Consider the following 17,674-nt stretch of genomic DNA (forward strand, 5'->3'; position numbering starts at 1 on the left):
ACCAGGAGTTACTAAGAAAGGATTTCTAAGTAGTAATAAACAGAGTGAAGACTTTTAAATAGACAGATGCCTTATAAGGTTAAGTTTGAGGTGTTTCCTAGTTGACATTCTGTCATTACTAAAATTGTTCTGGTTTGCCATGTGAAAGGGAAATTTCAAGCCAAACACACTTAGAACCATAATGTGAACACACCCTGGAAGGAAATCAGAGCTATGTGTTTGACTTTACGAGGATTAATATCAGGGTGAATCATGTATGGAAATTGTTTTACAGTTTAAAAACGGGCAAAAATCTGCAGTTTTAGATGGTTCGGTCTAATTCAGAGCCAAGGTGCAATGCTAATGATCATCTTTTATATTTCTAGTTATTATTTATTTCATATTCCTGACTGAAGCCCTTTCTGGTGAAAGGCTTATAGAATCATGCCCTCCATCCAATTCAGGAATATACCAACTCGGCTATCGTTGGTTTCGTTACTGTTTTGTCTGTTTATTTACCTTTTGTGATACTGGGAGTCCAAGCTCTTGGGCGTGCTAGGCAAGTTTCTACATAGACCACATCCCCAGCTCTCTGCTATGCTTTGGATGTGGTTTATTCCTCCAAAAGTTTTGGTGGGAACTGAACTCCCATTAGGAGGCATTCTAAGGCGGGACCTTGAAGAAGTGGTTGCAGGATGGGTCGCACTGGAGTGACAGCTCAGAGGTTCAGAGTGCTTGTTGCTCTGCCAGAGGACCTGGGTTCAGTTCCCAGCGCCCACGCTGGGTAGCTCACAACTGCCTGTAACTCCAGCTCCAGGGGATCAACACCCTCTTCTGGCCTGTATTGTCACAGGCACACACATGGTGCATACTCACACAGACACATAAATACAACAATTTTTTTTTAAAAAAAGAAGTGATTAAGGTTCTGTCTATCTGAATGGATTGATGGATTCATGAAATTAATAGGTTAATGGATTATGTATGATCTTAGGACTGGATCAGCCAGAAAAGCAAGTTAGCTTGGGTCACAGATCCCTAGTCAGATCCTGTGATACAGTATACTACCTGGGAACTAAGGAAGACGGTCATCACCAGTTATAGCCTCCTTGGACCAGAACTGTGAATCACCAAATTAAAGCTCTTTATAAATCAGTCTGTAGTATTATATTATTAGCAATAGAAAATGGACTAGCACAGGCCCCTCAGCCATCACTACTGCTCACTGAGAGCAAATGCAGAGCCATCAGGACATACGGAGTTGGCCCTTCATCTGGACTGAGCCTTTTGAAAATTCCCAACTGGGGGCTGAGGACGTGGCTCATCAGGTAGTGCTGTTGTGTACACATGAGGACCTAAGTTCAGTCCCCAGCACTTAGATAAAAGTTAGATGAGGGAGGCATGCATTTGTAATTCCAGTGATGGGGAGATGGAGATGAATGGATAGGCTCACTGGCCAGGCAGCCTAGCCTAACTGGCAAGCTCCAGGTTAAGTGAGAGACCCTGTCTCAAAAAAATAAGGTGGAATGTGATTGAGGAAGACACCTAATCTCGACCTCTAGCCTGTATATACAAAGAGAGAGAGAGAGAGAGAGAGAGACAGAGACAGAGAGAGACAGACAGAGACAGAGAGACAGACAGACAGAGAGAGAGAAACAGAGGGGAGACAGAGAGAGAGACAAGGAGAGACAGAGACAGAGAGGGAGACAGAGAGAGAGACAGGGAGAGAATAGCCATCATGGCATATGGAATTAGCATCTCTTCTAAATGGAGATTCTTGCAAATTTCCAATTGTATAATTTCTTTGATTCTAAAGAGATCAAAATGCCATTTCTTTTTAAATTGAGAATATCTTTTTTTCTTTAAAATTTTCATGCATGTAAACACTGCATCATGATCACACATACCCCCAGCTCCCTCTCTCACTCCTCCCAGGTACCCCAACACTTTCCTTTTGTGTCCTCTTCCCTTTTTGTTAATAATTCATTGAGTCCAATCAGTACCACCTTGTGGAACATCAATTGATCTTGTTGACTTGATCTTGGGCAGGTAATCATAGCTGCAGTGAGTTCATGGATCCAATGGCCTTGTCATACCTCAAAGACAGTTTCACATCACTCCTCCCTGTCCTCTGGCTCCTACATTCTTTTCTCCCCACTTCTGCCATGTTCCTGAGCTATGGAGGTAGGGGTGTTGATATAGCAATCCCATTTGGAGCTAAATGCTCAATAAATACTTATTCTCAGCAATTTGATCAGTTATGAGTCTGCATTAATGGTGCCCTCTGCAGAAAGAAGCTTCTCTGGCCAAGGCTGAGGGCGGCACCAATGTGTAGGTGTAAACATAAATATGTAGAAGGCAGTTTAACAACAGTAGTAGGCTCCTCCCTAGTACCTGTGGCCTCATGAGCCATGCGTTTTTGACCAAACTGTCACTTTTTAGCTGCCAAATATTTTCACTTTGTTAGGTAAAAATACCTTGGCTATCAAAGCACGTATAGACTCCAAAATGCATGTGTGACCGTCTCGCTAATGCAAGGTCTCTTATCAGCTTTAATCAATTCACTTAATATATAGTTGGGCAACTGTCACATTCTCAGCACTATGAGAATCCCCACACCGTTGAGTTTACATTCAGGAGGACTGAGAATACATTCAGCTCCATGTGCTAAGATACATGAGTTATAGCTTAAAATGAGAAAGCAACGCAGTTGGAAATTCATGTTGGAATAAAATCTCCAATGTCAGGAGATTAGTGGAGATAGTATTATGAACTTGAGGAGATAATTCTAGAACTGGAGCCGTCAGAAGGCCAACTTTGAGCAGAATTTGAAGAAGTGCTACCATTTAGATTGGAGAAAACCAAAGAAAAGCCAGCCTAGGTAGAAGTTACTAGACCAACAAAGCCCGAAGCCAGAACAGTGTTGGACTCGTACAGAGTCTTATTTACACCATGGGCAATCGATCAGGTGTGCTTCAGCAGAGGTGGTCAGGTATGAGCTATCGTACCTTCCCCGTCTGCTAGTGGGAGAACACTCACAAATGTAGAGGAAACTGAGCTTGCCTTTGTTACTGCCCCATCTCTTCTGCTCTGTCTCCTCACCCTCCCATCGCACTGGGAGGGTGCCATCTGTTATAACCCAAAAAGAATTCAAGTTTGAAAAAAAGAGCTGGCACAAAATTACCCTTTCGATGAGCTTTATTAGGAGAGAGAGGCTCTGGACCATGGACAGCCATGGTCTAGCCTTTGAGTAGGAAAGCCTTGGAAGGTAGAGGTACTGTGTATAGGATGATGAAGGTTTTGAAGGAAAAGATACCCTTCAGTTCTCAGAATATAGGAGAGATACAGCGTCCTAGCAAATGCAATCATAAAAGGGCCTTGAAGGGAGACCCTTCCCTTCAAATCCATAAGACCAAGGGGATTTCTGACTCTTACAGGTTTTCAGGGCATGGGTGAGCAAGTTCCATGCCACATAAACTAGCCTGGCCTAGCCTACATGCCAGAAGTCACAAGGCAGGAAGGCATTAAGTAAAATTGTAATTCAAGATTGTCCTTGGTCTAGGGCTTACCCCGCTTAAGTTAAGAAGGAGACGACTGAACTCTTTGTTAAGAGCTCTGAGGTTACAGCACATTTTGTCAATGCTCTGTTCCAGAGAAAGAGCTGAAGATGGAGTGGGGGGGGGCGTACTCTGGTTTCTGGGAGAGGGGGAAGACAGCTAGAGGGTTTGTGGCTAACACCTTGTGCCACCTCAGTTTTCCTGTCAGTGATTTCCACTAGAAAATCAGGAAACCTTCCTGCGTCTGCCATCTTTTCAAAGGACTAGATCATTCAAAATGCTGACTTCACCAGTGAAAACCCCATCAGTGAATATAGCTTTAATGGTTAAATTTTCAATTAAATATGTATTTAAATAGCTTACTACATTGAAAAAAATTGGCTTTTAAATGCAAACAATTAATAGAAACAGTTCCAAATGGTTGTCATCTCATCATTTTTACACAGAAGCCCTACCTGTCCTGTGAGTGTTTCCTGGGGAAATGTGAACAAAAGTCTTTTCACTCCAGGTAGAGCACTGAAAGCAGACCAGAATAACCATTCCACCAAAATCCGACTTGGTGAACCAGTGAGCTTATTAAGCTTACTTACAAAGCATAGGTGAGGGGTTACAGGAGCATGTGTGACCCTCAAAAGCTATATCACCCCAAAGTTCTACCCTATCATGATGATGACCCCATGAAAGCTGTATCATGGAGCTCTACTTCCAGGCAGATGTCACCTCATTCATACATATATACTCTAACATCTTGCAGAATCACTTGCAGATGGGGGAGAGAAACGGGGGATGTGGGGTAATGGATGCATTCTCAGATGAGGTCAGTAAAGCTGCTCTTTTCCTTCTACAAGGGGCTGCCAACAGCTCTATGACTATTACCAAGACCTAGTTACCACTGGGTTGTTCTGCTTAATTGGTTACCATGGCTACCTGACCAAGGCCCTCCATGGTGATGGGATGATCATGCTATGTTTGGAGGTGGAGGGAAAAAGCCATACTGCAACACTACCCCAAGGTGTGTACTTACTTCAAAGAGAAAGGCCCTGGGGCATTTATTTTGAGAGAAGCCACAGACAGAAAGGCAATGCCTTACCCCAAAATATTAATATCTCATGGTATAATTTTAGGCCATGAGGCACCGGAGTGAGAGAGACGATTCAGAGCACGGAAGTCATTCCTCACCACTACAGAAAAACAATACTTTTCTGTCCAGAGGTGACATTCACCCTACCAGTGTCATTAATGGAGAGACAGTGGCCACTTCTCCGATTCCCACATTGAAGGTAATGGTGCTGTTCAGAATCCCTAGTATACCCTGGCCTAGGGAAATAGGGTTCAAGGACTCAGATTCCTCCTAGAGAAAACTCATCTTGGAAGAAGAGAAAATCATTGTTCCAGGTTCTTACCACTTCACAATGGCCAGTCTGCACATAGGGCCCTGGAATGCCTTAGAAGGTGAAGCAGCACAAACCAACGTCAGCAGCTTGGCTTGAAGCACCTTCTTGCCAATGCAAAGTTCCCTGAGCCCAGTGCCAGGCTCTTTGTATGAGGCTATAATTGGACCATAAGGCTTTTCCTGTTGTCTGAAATACTGGCCTAGAGCAAGGATTTCAGAGAGAGAGTACCCCTCCTAGAGACAGAGTCCAGGATTTGGAGCTAGACTCCCTTCTGATTAACTAAACATCTCTAGACTTAGGCCTTCCCTTCCAAGATCAATATTAATCACATGGGCCCCAACCCTGCAGTCCACATTAGGCACATCCAATCCATGGCCTGTGTGCTCATGGACCCAGAATAGCTATGAATGTGCCCAAGAGAAGATCATAACTTTTCTTAAAGAATTATGAGATTTTAAAAATAATTTTTGCAACTCAATTGCACAGTTCTCCAGTGTAAACTTCATAGATGGCAATATCATGTCACAGTGTCAAAAACATGGACATACCTGGGAGGCCGGGAAGTGTAAAAGAGTGTCAGGTGAGGCCTTAGCCCAGCTCTGCAGGAATTGGAGGGGTCTGCTGCCACAGTGGTGCAGGGACAGCATCTACATGGGGGGTGACCGCCTCGAACCCCTTGGATTCACCTAGGACACTGCAAAAGAATAAGGAATGGGCACGGCCAGCTGTCGTGACTGGGAAATACAACTGCTTTCATTACGTCATCATAAAGTAAGAGTGAGCAGCACCTGTGGACCCTAAGCCACCACTGCACGCCTTCTGTACATCTTGTTCATATATTTTGTTTGGACAAGAGGCTTGTTAATCATTTTTTCTCATATGTGTGGTGTGTATATATGTGTATGCATGTTCACATGTGTAGGGGTGGCACATGTGTATATGCGTGTGCATTCACATATGAAGGCCAAAAATTGGCTCTAAGAGCCCTCCTCCGTCATTTTCTACTTGATCCATATTTCTCAGTTGAACCCAGAATTTGTTGATAAGGCTAGTCCGATTTGGCAGCCTGCTCCGGGGACCCCGTGCCTCCACCTTCAGAGTGCTAGGGTTACATGAGGTTTGCTACGCCTGTCTGGTATTTGCTTGGGTTCTGGGAATCTAAACCCCAATCCTCATGCTTGGATGGCAGGTGCCTTAGTCACTGAGCCATCGTCCCAACCTCTAGGCAAGAGGACATGGGTCATAGAGTTTTGAACAGTGTGGTTAAAGATGACAAGTCTCCCAAGAGCAATTGCAGTTGCATTCTGTACGTGGAGAAAAATGAAAACTCAGAGCTTATCAGGATCATGTTAAACACCCTTGACCTCACCATCATGACACTTTTTACTGCACCCAGCAGAACAGTATTTGAACATTATCTGGATTGGCCCCAAAGTCTGTTGTCATTTTCTCTGTCTTCTCTTTCTTCTTCCTTGAGTAAGAACACTTAGCATGGGATCTATCCTCTTGACATGTTTTTAAATCTGCCGTATAGTATTGTTAACTGAGCAGCTTCTGCTCAGAGCAGTATGCTGAGCATTAAGCATTTGGGACCTCATAATGCCTTTCCTTGTAACACACCTGCCCTGGGTCCATTCATTTACACTAAGGGGTGAGTGCCCTTAAAAGCTAATGCTAATGTTGGCGTAACCAGGCGAGGGTAGAAAGGTCCCAAGCTTTCTGTCTTTGGAATCTCTCATTTTAGGTATTCACTGAATCCCCCTGGTCATTCCCAGCCTTGAGGGCAGTCAGCGAATCTGAGTAATGCCTATGAGAGCCACTGGGTGGCACTGGCAGGCCTGAGATGTGGGCAAGAGAGAGGAAGAGAGAAAGCAAAGGAGGCAGAGAGAGGAGAGTTAAGGAGGCAGGAAAAGCAGGAGCCCAGATGAAGAGGAAGGAGACCGAGCAAGAGACAGACCAAGCCACAGGCGACCTGCTCGTGCAGCCTCTCCTAGGACAGCCCAGCCCACTGCTTCCCGACTGTGAGCTGAGCTGGGGTCACTCATCTTCATGTTCCCAGCATCCACTTTTGTTCTGAGCACTCATCTGATGCTCTAGTCTGTGGACTGGTGAGATGAGCTGTTGCCCTTCTCAGACCAGACTGACAGAGTCCTCAAGCGGGAGGTGGAGGCAGTTGGCATGCATGCTGTGTCCTATTGTTTGGGGGCTACTCCATGGACGTTCAAGACCTCTTACCCCAGTGGCATCTCAATCAATGACATCTTGGCCTTGTAATGAAGCAGAGAGGAATATCAACACTTAGGTCCAAGAGTCAGCCATGTTGTTTTGTATTGGGCTAGGCAATAAATATGTTAGTCTTAGCAAGCCGTACTGTCTCTTTTCACAGCTGCCTCGCTGCAGTGTAAGATTGGCTGTTGGCAACACACAAATGCATGGGTGTGGCTGTGCACAACAACTTCCTTGTCAAAATCAAGACAACAGGTCAGGTTTGCTCCACTGGGTTCTTTCAGGGTGACCTTCCCAACCTTGCTGCCGCACCCTCCAACATGAGTCCTGGTACTCGAGTATCTGTTGTTTGGTTTCTCTGAATCTGGGTTGACTTGTACTCTAAAGTCCTTTGGGAACACCAGGGGCCTGTGACTGGCCTCCAGCTCTGTAAGCACTGCCATCTGATCACGTTCAAGGGCAGTCTTATGGAGTGGTCCAGAAGGACTTAACCCCTGAAGGTTAAGGACATGCAGCTGCTGAAGAATTCATAACATGCAGATGAAGAAGGTGCTGGATGCCAGGCGACAGAACACAGCGCCCTGGGAGACACTCTGGTGGCAGGGGACTAGTTTCCAACCAGCATGGAGAGGTCAGTCCCAGCTCAGACCACAATGGACTGCGTTTGTCTGGCCACACATTCTCTACCCCGCCTCCCCTGCCACACAGAACCCCCACAGCTGTCGGCTCTCACTCCCAACAGGAAAATGACTAAGGATTGATTAAAGCACTTCCCGTGGAGGAATGTTCACTCTTCTTAAGTCCAGGAGCATTTTAAAAGAGAGATGCAAAGCCAGTGATGGGATGTTGAACCTCCCAATGGGGATTTGTGATCTGAAAGTAGAATGCTACTGTGGTGGGAGTCAGTAGGAAGGTTTAGCAGTGTTGTGTAGGCAGCCATGGTAGACAGCCTGTGGCTCTACAGAATTTCAGGAATTAGGATGTAAATGGCAGGTTTTGAAACTGTACAACACCGTGGCGGCCCAGGCAGTGGGTTCTCTGGGTTGCGTAGGAGGGTGGACATGAATGCTCTTAAAGAGAGACCAGCTCCTTTGAGGAATAGACAATTAGAGGATGGGCTTGTGCTTTTGAGTCTTCTTTCTTGGTGAATGAAGGAAATTGGCATGAGTGAGATGCTTGTGTGACACATGAAACTAAACACCTTGGGCAGGTGAAGATGTATTTTCTCCCAAAGAAAAGATTTTGTTGCCGAGGTTGACCGTGACTAGGTGTGTTAGAGGGCTCTGCTGTAATCTCAGCTCTTACTGCACGAACTGCAGCAGAGACCACCTCCCTGGATGTGGAGGAGCATCCTGCAGTGCGCACAGGTATGTGGTGATGGTCTCACTGCCCTCATGGTGGGGGAGGCAGAGAGCTCATGGAAGTCACTCTGCACTGACACATGAGTAATGTGCAAATCTGGAGTCCAACTGACCATATATGATACAGGGTTCGATGGGTGGCTCTCTCCTCCTCCCAGCCCTCCAGTAGATGACTCTGAGATCACATCTTACAAGAGTCCTCGGCGGGCATTGGGCATTAAAGGGACCAAGCAGCACTTCCTGGAAGCAGCACTTCCTGGTGTCAACTCTCCTCTTCTGTTCACTCTTCTCTCTGTTCCCGTTCCCCTAGATCATCTCACAAATACTCTGCAAAGATGCCTTTATCTGAGGTTCTGCTTTGGAGAGAACTGAAACAAAGACATCGTTCACTTGTCATAAGAAAAACGTGCCTGAAGCCAGCTGCTATGGGTTGTGAAATGGCAAAACTTCATTCTAATAAAGACTTTTTTCTTTGCTTTTGTAGTGCTGGGGTCCAGTTCAGGGCCTCGCGCACAGCTAGGCAAGTGTTCTACCACTGAGCTACACCCTCAGCCTAACATCTGACACATAAACAGTGGCTATGAGCACCCTCGGTGGGTAAAGTGCCTGCTGAGAAAGCACAGAGGCCTCAGTTCAGATCTCAGGAACCCACATAAATGCCAGCTCTGATGGCATGGGCCTGCAACCCCAGCACTGAGAGTCAGACACAGGTGGATCTCAGGGGCTTGCTGATCAGCAACTCCATCTGAAATGATGAGCTCCAGGTTCAGTGAGAGACCCTGTCTCCAAAATTAAAGGGGAAAGAGATCAAGACAGACACCTCATGCCTCTAAGTGTGCACAAGGGTGAGTGTACCTGCACACACACAGACATGCATACACACACACACACACACACACACACACACACACACACACTAGTAAGCAAAGCACAGGATCTCAACGTCAAAGGTTACCTGCAATTGCTGTTTTTCTCTGACCTTGTCCTCCTCTCCTTGGGTTTGCCCTCTCTCATCCCTCCTCTCTGCTTACCAGTCTATGAAGTGGACACAGGCAATCCCAACCTTCTCAGTGTCTCCTAAATGGAATTGGTTCACTCACAGCCCCTTACCAAGGAAAGCAGCTCTAGGCTCTGGTTGGCCTGGTCAGTCTGAGGTAACATCTGGACCAACATGCCCCATGCCATGGCCCACTAGTGGCCAGGTGAGACGAACTTTACACAACTAGGCTAACCTCATTGGCAGTATCATAGGCACTCTAGTTCATGCAGAATTTGGACTTATTGTAGACAGGTTAGTGCATGGAACAGAGGTGTAGACAGAGGCTGACTCACACTGAGCATGCAGACGGTGAGGTTCTGTCTAGGGCAATATCATGTTAACAGCAGCTTTGAATTCCTGGTCACTGTCCCCAGGAGTTTTTCCTTCCTTGTAAAATGGGTGGCTAATGGGCATCTCAACCTTCTAATAATCAGAAGTACCTGAATTGTCTACCTTTTCCCCCTCAAAACCCTGTTTTCCTCCAGGCCCATAACAAAAATAAACCTACAATATGCTAAGAGGTGTCATCTCTCCATAAACAGACTTGGGAGCTAGTACCCAATCTCAGAGACCAAGACCCTGGAGCACACCAGCAAGTGCAGGATTTGGGACCATGAGGATAGTTCGTGACCCTCAGATGATATCATCATGGAAGCAGCTCCTCAGCCTGCCACTTGCAGGTCCAGCCTTGTGAGAAGAGTGCAGTCTCAGGGAAATGGCAGTGGTCTAGTCCCATCTGGCAGTCCTTCCCTTCTGGAATGTGCATTCCACAGAGGCTGAGCTTGGGGCTTCTCAGCAGGCTCACTGGTGACTACAGCCCATCGATAAAGGGAGTCTACATTCTGAATTTTGGGGGATTGTCCTGATTTCAAATAAGCCATCTCAATGACCTGTTCCAGAAGTTCCAACCATTTGGTAAACAGCTTCAAAATAATCCACCTTAGTAGACATTGTAATAGAATGCACATGTATTTAAAATATTAATGTGAAAGCTGGGTGTGGTGGCACACACCTTTAATCCCAGAATTCAAGAGGCAGAGGCAGTTCTCTGTGAGAGCGAGGCCAGCCTGATCTACATAGTGAGGTTCAAGACAGCTGGGGCTACAGGGAGACCCTGTCTCGAAAGCATTAATATGAGATCTCCACTGGCTGAGCAAATATTATTCATTGAGGTGAAGTTATACTGTGTGTCTAAAGATACTTAAATGTGACCAACTTCAAGATCATTAGAAATATTCAATATCATCAAAATCATTGCAGAATATTTTTTATTGTGAAAGTGTATGCCAAACAAAGGAGGTAAAAGAGAGTTAAAGGGATCGTCAATAGGAAAATCCCTTTAAGAAGAAGCAGCAAAAGTGGCATGTGACTGGTTTGACCCAGTTCATCAGTCACCATTGTGTACTATGCGTTAGTGTCAACCTGACAGACCTGGGCAGAGGGAGCCTCAACTGGGGAATTGCCTCCATAGGACTGGCCTGTGGCCATGTCTGTGGGGCACCTTCTTGATTGATGAGTGATGTGGGAGGGCCCAGCCCACTGTGGGTGGTGCCACCCCTGGGCAGGTGGACCTGTGTTGCATAAGAAAGCAGGTTGATCAGGGGCCAGGGAGCAGGTCAGTAAGCAGCATTCCTCCATGGCCTGTGCTCCAGTTCCTGTCTCCAGGTTCCTGCCCTGAGTTCCTGTCTTGGGCTCCTTGATGAGCTATGACCCTGAGAGATGTAAGACAAATAAACCCTTTCCTCCCCAAGTTGGTTTTGTCAGTGTGTTTGTCACAGCGATGGAGAGACTAGAAGAGAAAGGGCACTGCTGTGACAGACCTGATATTGGAGAATTGTGGAAGTGTTTGGGACTTTGGGCTGGAAAAGCCATTGAGTGCTCAGAGTTTGTTGCTGTGGAGCTTGGAACAGTTATGCTGAAACAGTTGTACACAATGGAGGCCTGGCTTGTGAAGCTTCAAAGGGAAGCAGAGACTATCAGGGCTGTTCCTGTGAGATTTTGGATTAAGAATCTGTGGGTTCTGGTTGGCTGGGGCTGAAGAATCAGCTGTGATTAAGAAGAGATCAGAACCTGAAGTAAAACCTTTGCTTTACTGGGACAATTAAAAAAAAAAGAGAGAGAGAGAGAGAGACCAGAACCTGAAGCAAAATCTTTGCTTTACTGGGACAATTGATGCTGGTTAGCTGGGGCTGAAAACTCCGCTCTAAGTAACAAGAGACCAGCATCACTGTGGTAAAATCTTCTGGGAATTATTTCCTCAGGGTCAGCGCACAGAAGCTGTGGTACAGAGGGGACCTGAGCCTCCATCTCAAGCTGGAAACAGGACTTGGTAGTGTCTAAGAGTCTCCTGTATGGTTCTGGTGTTGAAATCATGAAGGGGTCATAGAGAACAGCTGAGGCTTGGCACCCTGAGAGGCCAGGAAAAGCCACTGGTGAAAGTGCAGCCTCATTTGCAGTGAAGACCCCAGGATCGAAGGGGTTATGGAGAGAATTTGAGGCATTTGCACCCTGAGACACCATTGATGAGAGTGCAGCCTCAGTTTCAGTGGAGACCCCAGCTTGGAGATGCCGGGACCGTGGGATGACCACTAAGGGCAGCAGCAGGTGTGGAATGGAGCTGGCCTGGGTCTGTGAGACAATCTGAGTGTGCTGTGGACTGCAGAGTCAGAGCAGTAGAGCTGCCAGGACCCTTTGGAGCCAGAAGATCGTGAGTAAATCCCAGATGTCCAGCCTTGAGCTACTTTGCTGGACTTAGGTTTTGCTTAGGTGTGCTCAATTCTTCCCTTTGAAATAAGACAGTACTTGTTTTGGATTCTACAGGAGCTCACAGTTAAGAATTTAGACTGTGAACTTTTAAGTGTTTGTGTGTCAAGTTGACAAGGTGTCAATTGTGCTGGATAGCTTTAGTGTCAACTTAACACACCTGTGTTGAGGGAGCCTCAATTGGGGAATTGCCTCCATTGGACCAGCTGTGGCCATGTCTGTGGGGCATCTTCTTGATTACTGAGTGATGTGGGAGGGCCCAGCCCACTGTGGGTGGTACCATCCCTGGTCACGTAGTCCTGTGTTGTATAAGAAAGCGGGCTGAGCATGGGCCAGGGGAGCAAGCCAGTAAGAAGCATTCCTTCATGGCCTGTGCTCCAGCTGCTGTCTCTAGGTTCCTGCCCTGAATTCCTACCTTAGGCTCCCTGATGAACTGTGACTCTGGAGATGTAAGACAAACCCTTTCCTCCCCAAGTTGGTGTTGGTCAGAATGTTTTGTCACAGCAATGGAGAAACAAACTAGAACATGTATGTAGACTCTTCAAAAGTAGGAAGCATTTCTTTTCAATTGGTGGTTCTACATATTCAATTTCAAAACATTTTCTTTCATCCAGATACATGTTTATGGTGTATTTTTGAACGGCCATATTAAATTCAATAATATACAGGAATAGTTAAGAATCATCCAAAGATAGAGAATTGATAATACTTGTTCCAAATATGCATGTGTGTGGTATACATGTGTGTGCATATGTGCTTGCATGCACAGGGGCGCGCACGTGAGCAGGTGTATGTGAGTGCACGTGGAAACCTGAAGTTGACGCTGATCATGTGATGACTCTCCACTTGTTTCTCGAGGCAGCATCTCTGCACCTGGGTCTGGCTACTGTCACTAGACCCCAGCCTGCTCGGAGACTGCCTGGTCTCTGCTTTCAGCGTGTCGCCACTCCCACCTGGCTGTTAGGTGGAGATCCAAGCTCTGGTCCTGACACACATGCAGCGAGTGCCTTCTTTGCAGAGCCATCTCCCCATGTTAGATAACACCTCTGATAGGAGAATACGAGCAGCCTGTCAGCCCAATCATTTCTAGTGTTAACTTGAAATTTATTTTAAATAAGTTACATTTATTATAAATAAATAAATCATAGCGAGATGTATGTTCAAAGTTCAAACTAGAGGAGTGGAATAAGAATAGATGCACATGACAAGCATCTTGATTCAGGAATCAAGCCTTACATTCGTGCTTAATTTATTTTTTAACAAAGATGCCATTGTAATTAGGACAAGGGTTGTCTTTCCGATCAGTGGTGTAGAACAGCTGGGTAGCACACGCATGGGATGCGTTTGGGCTCTTATGCCTCACCATACCAAGAAATGGCTCAGGACCAAAGTGATAGCTGTTGATAAAGTGCTTTCTTTGCAAGCATGAGGACCCGAGTTTGATCCCCATAACTCATGCTAAAAGAAAAACCAAGCGTGGTGGTATGCTTTTAGTTTTTGTATTTTTGCTTTTTAAAAAAATATTTTATTTTATGTGTATGAGTGCATTGCCTGCATGTGTGTAAGTGTACCTATGTCCTTCAATGCCTGTGGAGGTCAGAAGAGGGTGTGAATTCCCTTTAACTGGAGTTATAGATGGGAATCAAACCCAGTTTCTCTACAAGAGCAGCCAGTGCTCCAAACCACTGAGTCACCTCTCCAGCCCTGGTGATTTCCATTTGTAATCTCAGCACTTGGAAAGTAGAAACAGGTAGATTCCAGGAGTCAGAGGTCTTTCTAAAAATGTTACTTTTTTTTTTTTTTTTAAATTTTTTTGAGACAGGGTCTCCCTGTAGCCACAGCTAGCCTGGAACTCACTATGTAGAACCAGGCTGGGCTTGATCTCACAGAGATCCTCCTACCTCTGCCTCCCAAGTGCTGGGACAAGCATGCATTGCTACACCAGGCCTCATCTGAACCTGGAACTCACCAACTGGGCTAGGCTGGTTGTCCAATTAGTTCCAGGGATCTACCTGTTTCTGGCCCTCCCCCACAGCACGGAGATTATAGGCACGTGTGTCATGCCCAGGTTTTCCAGGAGTGCTGGGGGTCTGAGCTCAAGTCCTCGCACTTACATGCCTAGAGTCTCCCTAACTGGGCCATTTGCCCAGCCCTGGCTTCCACTTTTTGTCCGTTGGAGACTATAGTACTATGAACCCTTTTGGTCTCTGCATGGACTTATGCATTTCATACTCTAAACATATGCCTAGGTAATTGACGAGTCATATGGAGCTTTGTTTTAATAGTTTGAAGAGTTGTCAAACTTTTTATTTATTTTTTCTTCTTTCACTTATTTTTATTGGGCTTTTGGCTACTCTAACATTCCCCCCACCTCTGAAGAGGTAACTCTAAAATCTTTTAAGGATTAGATACAAGCTCCAAAATACTTTTGACATTTTTGGCCTTTGGAACAGAGTATGTTGCTAAGAGGCCCAAGGACATTTTGACTTTTAGTCAAGAGACTGGCTACTTTTCTTTGGGGTCTTTTTACCCTAACTGCTTAGCCAAGTCCTACTTCCTATTCTTATCACACCATCCTCTGAAGAGGTTACCCAAATTGCCAATAGGGAATAGGGACGCAGACTGCTCTGGCTTCTTCCATGCCGAACAGGGACACAGGGTAAGGCAATTGGAGTACCCCTTCAGTGGGTCTATCTAAAAGACTGCCAAATTGCATAACTCTTGTCTCTAAGGGGAAAAGAAAGTCCTTGAATCGTTGATAGGAGATGTAAAGGAAAAGTAAAGGCAAGAGTAATTTGCTGTAAGTTCTAGACAGGGAACTAGAAAAAAGTCAGAACAGGGCAATTTTCAATGTTCATATGAGAGTCCATTGGAATTTCTTGACAAGGGCTTCCAAAAGCATCCCTCTGTTGGGTTCATCCTCATTTTTCTTTTCTCTTCCAAGGCTGGACTCTAGAGTGATGGATTCAGGATTTGCTTTCAGGTATTTTGATAGCTGTTGGAGTGGTTAGAATCATGGTCACTTCCCTCCCAAAGGATACTAAATAGGGGGAGAAAACAAATTTACCCATCATTTTAGGACAATAGCTGGTTATCTCCCTTAGCTACAGGTGGGCACTACAGTATTACAGACCAAGATTTGAGGTCTTACATCTGAGCAGCACTTTCTGGTTAGGAACAAAATCATCAATGAGAAATAATTGTCTAAATAACTTTATAGAGACTTAAGCCTAATGTCTGGGAAGTGTAATCCCTTGAACTCTTAAAGAAGTATACTGATGACTTTACTCTTTGGTTATTCTTTCTTTTTGGGTGTTTAAGACCATACAGTTGGCCCAAATAAATCAATTTATTTTTATACTTAAGGTGACCCCTCAGGGGTCACATGGGCTTGGCAGGAACTCCTGGATCCTTTCTTTTACCAGTTCCATCTATGAGAAGATAAGTCAAAGATCCTGTTCGACCATGTTGAACAGGCTTCACTTGGAAGCATGAATGAGCTGTTTCCTCTGAGTTGACCCTCCTCTTTGTAGACTGGACACTGGTTCAAATCCATCTCGTGGGGTCTCCATGTCCTCCCTGAACAAGAGGACAGATGACTCACCACAGTTACACCCTGGAAGGCAAGGGGCAAAAACTGTCCTTTAAGTCCCTCTGACCAGATTAGTATAGGCCTCAAAGTATGGCTGTTAAATACCCAATAAGGATAGTTCCAACAGACTGGTACTTTTAATTACCATGTGCTATGTAGATAAAGCTTGGCTAAAAACCTCAGACAAACCTTGACTAGATATATATTTTGTTCCTTAAAATAGTTGACTAAACTATGACCTTAGAAAATTGAAGATTATGTATATATTTTTGTCTCATCCTTTATATAGCATAAAAAACATACACAGACATTAATCACTTGCTTAGGCTTTCGTATTTTTTCTATTTTGGAAAATATCTCCATTCCCATATCCTTTAAACATCTTTTACATTCTCATTTTTAAAAAATAATTATGAGATATAATAGCATTAACAAATAAATTTTCTATCGGTGTGAAACCTCTTTTTTTAAGGTTCTAGTATCAAGCCAATGTTTCATTAAAGTTTTACTGGGGAACCAATGAATTTATTGAGCTTACTTACTGAGATAACAGGGCTTGCTGATGTGTATGTATGACCTGAGGGTGTGCACACTGGAAAGCCTTTACCCAGCATGAGTCAAGCCTTCTCTTCCTAGCCTTCCACAGACTGTGTACTTTAGCCCTTCCCAAATCCAAGAGGCCATGTGTGATTAGGGTCAAAGTACATACAGTTGGCTAGGAAGAGTTGCTGGATACTCCAGTGAGGGTCCAGTGACCCTGCTTGGCCCTCCTTTAATGAATAAGCACAACCGTCATTAAGCCTATGTGACTGTGTTTAGTGATCAGGCTCAGCTGAAGTCGTGATGATGGTAGTTATTTCATGCAGAAGGGACTGCTGTATAGCATCTTCTTATTAAAAGGACCTGGGATTTAAAAGGATTTGGTGCTAGGATCCACATATGAGGGAGAACATACATCATTTGTTTTTCTGAGTCTGTGTTACTTCACTTAGTGTAACAGTTTCTAGATCCATCCATTTACCTGCAAATTTCATTATTTCATTTTTCGTTACTGCTGAGGTCTTTGATCCATTTGGAGTTTACTTTTGTGCAAGGCGAAAGATAAGGATCTAGTTTCATTCTTCTACAGGTGGAGATCCAGTTTTGCCAGCACTATTTGTTGAACATGCTGTCTTTTCTCCATTGTGTTCTTGGCACCTTTGTCAAATATCAGGTGGCTGAAATTGCATGTACTCAGGTTTGGATCTTCAATGATGTTCCATTAATCTATGAGTCTGTTTTTGTGCCAGTACCATGCTGTTTTTATTACTATAGCTCTGTAGTATATTTTGAGATCTGGTATAGTAACCCCAGTGTTGCTCTTTGTGCTCAGGGTTGCTTTGGCTATCCGGGGTCTTTTGTGCCTCCATATGAATTTAAAGATGGTTTTTCTCTAATTTTGTGAAGTAAGTCATGGGGATTTTAATTGGGACTGCATTGAATCTAGGAGTTTTCTGGTGGAACTTTTGGGATCTCTTAGGTATAGTATCATATCATCTATAAAAAGTGATAGTTTGACCTGTTCTTTTCCAATTAGTACTCCCTTAATTTCCTTCTCCTGTCTTATTGCTCTAGCAAGAGTTTTAAGTACTATGTTGAAAAGGAGTGGAGATACTGGACAGCCTTGTCTGGCTCCTGATTTCAATGGGAATACTTCCAGTTTTTCTCCATTTAGAATGATGTTGGCTGTGGGTTTGTTATATATGGCTTTAATTATGTTGAGA

The 17,674-nt window shown here is 44.8% G+C and overlaps 1 long non-coding RNA gene across 4 annotated transcripts in view; it reads left to right on the forward strand.

The window, feature by feature from the left end:
- The window catches only part of LOC115071075, a 66,077-nt gene that overhangs the window by 10,645 nt on the left and 37,758 nt on the right, over window positions 1–17,674 (forward strand). The window contains exon 3 of one of the 4 annotated variants that reach the window (XR_003850187.1): window positions 4,661–4,816. The exons of the other annotated variants lie outside the window; for them this stretch is intronic. This is a non-coding gene — a long non-coding RNA (uncharacterized LOC115071075). The remainder of the gene's footprint in view (window positions 1–4,660; window positions 4,817–17,674) is intronic. 4 annotated transcript variants of the gene reach the window in all.

Source organism: Nannospalax galili, unplaced genomic scaffold (genome assembly GCF_000622305.1).
Source record: "Nannospalax galili isolate Female #2095 unplaced genomic scaffold, S.galili_v1.0 scaffold178, whole genome shotgun sequence".
Lineage (NCBI taxonomy): Eukaryota > Metazoa > Chordata > Mammalia > Rodentia > Spalacidae > Nannospalax > Nannospalax galili.